General features: G+C 32.3%; 1 non-coding gene across 1 annotated transcript; it reads right to left on the bottom strand.

Moving 5' to 3' along the window:
• Positions 1 to 598: 598 nt before the first annotated feature.
• On the bottom strand, positions 599 to 705 carry LOC118543601 (U6 spliceosomal RNA). Its single transcript, XR_004921153.1, has one exon. It is a non-coding gene; the product is annotated as a U6 spliceosomal RNA (small nuclear RNA).
• Between the last annotated feature and the right edge of the window lie 2,683 nt (positions 706 to 3,388).

Raw genomic sequence — 3,388 nt, 5'->3', positions numbered from 1 at the left:
CAGGGAAGAAAAAGAAACAAAGTAAACAAACTGCAAGGAAAGTAAATGACCAGTGTCTGGATCATCCCATGAACCCTCAGGGCAAACTGTTGAAGTTCAGTACCTAATTATGGGCAGGATCAAATCTATCAAAGGAACTTATTTCTCCCTCTTATCTTTCCTCCGTGACTGTACCCTAATATCTACAGACTATGATGTTTCTCTTTTTATTAACTTACTACTCCCCATGTCCTACCATGGCTTTCATTACAGATGAATTATTTACTTTTTAATGTATTACATATGTAAATCACTGCTATATTTGTTGTTCAGCTTTAAAATCGGAAAGAAAGAATGATTACGATGTTACATTTTAGTTTTCAATTTTCTTTTGTAAGAGTAAGGAGAATGGGGAACAATGATTTAATATAATTGAACCTCTACAAATTAACTATATTTTGCTCTAATAAGCTTATTTGCATATATATATTTGCTATTTTAACAGTTTTTAAGTGTAAATTCTATGCCTAATTACATTCACAACGTTGTGCAACATCACCACTCTCTATGTCCAAAAATTGTTTAATACCGTAACAAAAACTCGACTTAATAAACAATAAATAATATGGACTACTTCATAAATTCACATGATATTCTTGCACACGGGCCATGCTAAGCTTCTCTCTGTTGTTCCAATTTTTGTAAATGTGCTGCCAAAGCGAGCACTTGAGTAGTTTTTCTCAAAATAGATTCCAAGTTAGAGCTTCAGGAAATCCACCAAATAGAATGATGGCATTTTATTGGAAATTAATAGTAAGAAGAATTTAGATAGTTGTTGAGCCACCTGTCCCTTGCCCTCTGCTTCATTCCAAATTCTGAATTGCCAAAATTCTTCACTCATTTTTATATTTCTAGGATTGCATAGCACAAGCTTGAGATCTGAAAGTGATGCAAAGCATCAACTTAGCGGAATTATATTTTCTCAGTCAACTGGGGCTTAATGCTTTGATTGATGTCATTATGTGACATTATGTAAAGCAAAGTTACACCTCACAGGAAAGGTATTACATATGTATTTATCTGCATATTTAAATTCTATTATATTTAATTTCTTAAAATTTGTATGTTAAATTTTGTTTCTTCAAGTTTTATAACAACATATACTGGGATCATGGCTACCACAGTGCTACTTGAACTACATGAACATTGTAGTATATAAGAACCCATTCTTTGAATATCATTTTTAAGCTTATATGATATTTAAGCATTCTTGTTTTCTTTTTTTTTAAGATTTTATTTATTTATTTGCCAGAGAGAGAGAGAGAGCACAAGCAGGGGGGGAGGCACAGAGGGAGAGGGACAAGCAGAATCCCCACTGAGCAGGGAGCCCGATGCTGGGCTCCATGGCACACTGAGATCATGACCTGATCCGAAGGCAGATGCTTAACCAACTGAGCCACCCAGGCTCCCCTTGTTTTCTTGATAAATTTCTTAAGTGTATATCTGGTGATAAGCTCAAAGATTATAAAAATGAAAAATCTATTTTGAAAAAGTGGTGAAACGTATTTTTTTGTTCTAACACTTTCTAATCATTTATATCCTTTTAAAGTACTTGTTAAAATAGGATATCCTTAGTAATAGATTTGAAACTATTCTTTATAGATCTAGTTAATCATGTGTTACTTTATATGATGAAAAGTTATTGATTTTCACATTAAACATAATATGTCTTCCTGAATGAAATCCATTTATGTCTGAAAGTGGAATATGCATGGTAAAACAATACAATAAGTAATATTCAGCTGCTTTTTTTGATAAACATGTTCCAAACAATTAAATCTTGAATTGTGGCACTCCAAAATGCTTCCTAGTCATGTATTACCTTACTTTATCTTTTGTTCTGCTTTCTTTATAATTTATCTTAGGGTTGATGCTTCTTAAACTCCCACATTCATCCAGTCCCAGGTCATGTGAATTCATTCATTTTTATTTCTTATCAGGGCCACTCTTTTTCGTTCTTATCCTCTGCCCATATTACCACCCCCGCAAAAATAGTTATCCTTAAAATCAGTCATATCTATCAAATCATTATCAAGTGATCAGCAACTTTGGGACTTTCTATACAGTTCAGATGGTCTTTCTAGCATCCTGGGTAATGTTAAATTCATTTTTAATTAAATATATCTTACTTTTCATTTGTCCTATATTTTTAAATAATTTTCATCCCAATAACCTGTAGATCTCCTCCTCTTCACCCCACTTCAGCAATATTGTCACCAAGATACTGCCAGGATCTTAGCCTGATCCATTTGCAAAATTTAAAATGTGGAATTTTACTCTCTGACGAAACCCTCATACCCAGGAGCATTCTTCTACTTCACAAAGTATACTGGAAATTAAATGGGCTTTGAAGTTTAAATATAAGTTTTACACTTACTATGTGAGTTTTGGAATAATACTTAATCTCTGAGCCTCACTTTTCTCTTTTAAAATGAAAAGAAAATTGCTATGTATCCCACGGAGTTTATTTCAAATATATGTTTAAATATATCTTTGACTGTAGTATATCTATTTTGATAATTGCAGAAAGCAGTTAATTATATATTTTTCTGTACTTTGAAAAAAGTGTCAATAAGGTGAAAATACCACTTTTGGTTTTACACTCCAGATATAACTATATAGTAACTCATATATATGTCCTTAATTACCATCTCAGAGAAAGAAGGAAATTCTCTACTTAGGGCTATCTCATTAACTTGAGGTTTTTTTTTTTTTTTGCCTGGAAGGGATTAGTTTCAAGATGATCAACTCTTTCTCTTGCATTTTTATTTTCTCACCAGTTTGTGGGATAAGAAGAATAGGGTTAATAACCAATTAGAACCACAGAGAATGTGACTGGAAGATGTCCAATCCTGTGGCCTGAGAGAACACACAAGATAGATAATTAACACTGGCATTTATTACCCTACAAATATAATCATGTTTTGAAATGTCAAAATGTTATATGATTTTTACAAAGGTAAATAAATTGGCAACACAAAACATAGCCAGCAATTATTCCCGTGGCTAATTCTGTAACTGTAGGATTTTTTGTTTAAAGAAGGAAGTTAATATGATCATACATTCAATAACTGGAGGGTTTGTCACAAAAATGGGATAACTTTATGTGCCATTTTGCCATCATTGTCAAAAGAGAACACAGAAAGGAGCACTGGGTGTTATATGCAGACAATGAATCATGGAACACTACATCAAAAACTAATGATGTAATGTATGGTGATTAACATAACATAATAAAATTAAAAAAAGAAAGTAATACAATGGTTTTATATTTGGGTAGGAATTCAAGCAACCTCATTAAAAGATGTCCACAAGCAATCTTTGTATCATCAATATATGAAATTGAATG

The sequence above is a fragment of the Halichoerus grypus genome, chromosome 4 (assembly GCF_964656455.1).
Source record: "Halichoerus grypus chromosome 4, mHalGry1.hap1.1, whole genome shotgun sequence".
Taxonomy (NCBI): domain Eukaryota; kingdom Metazoa; phylum Chordata; class Mammalia; order Carnivora; family Phocidae; genus Halichoerus; species Halichoerus grypus.
The sequence above is the reverse complement of the archived record's forward strand: the minus strand, read 5'-3'. Positions and strand labels throughout refer to the sequence as shown.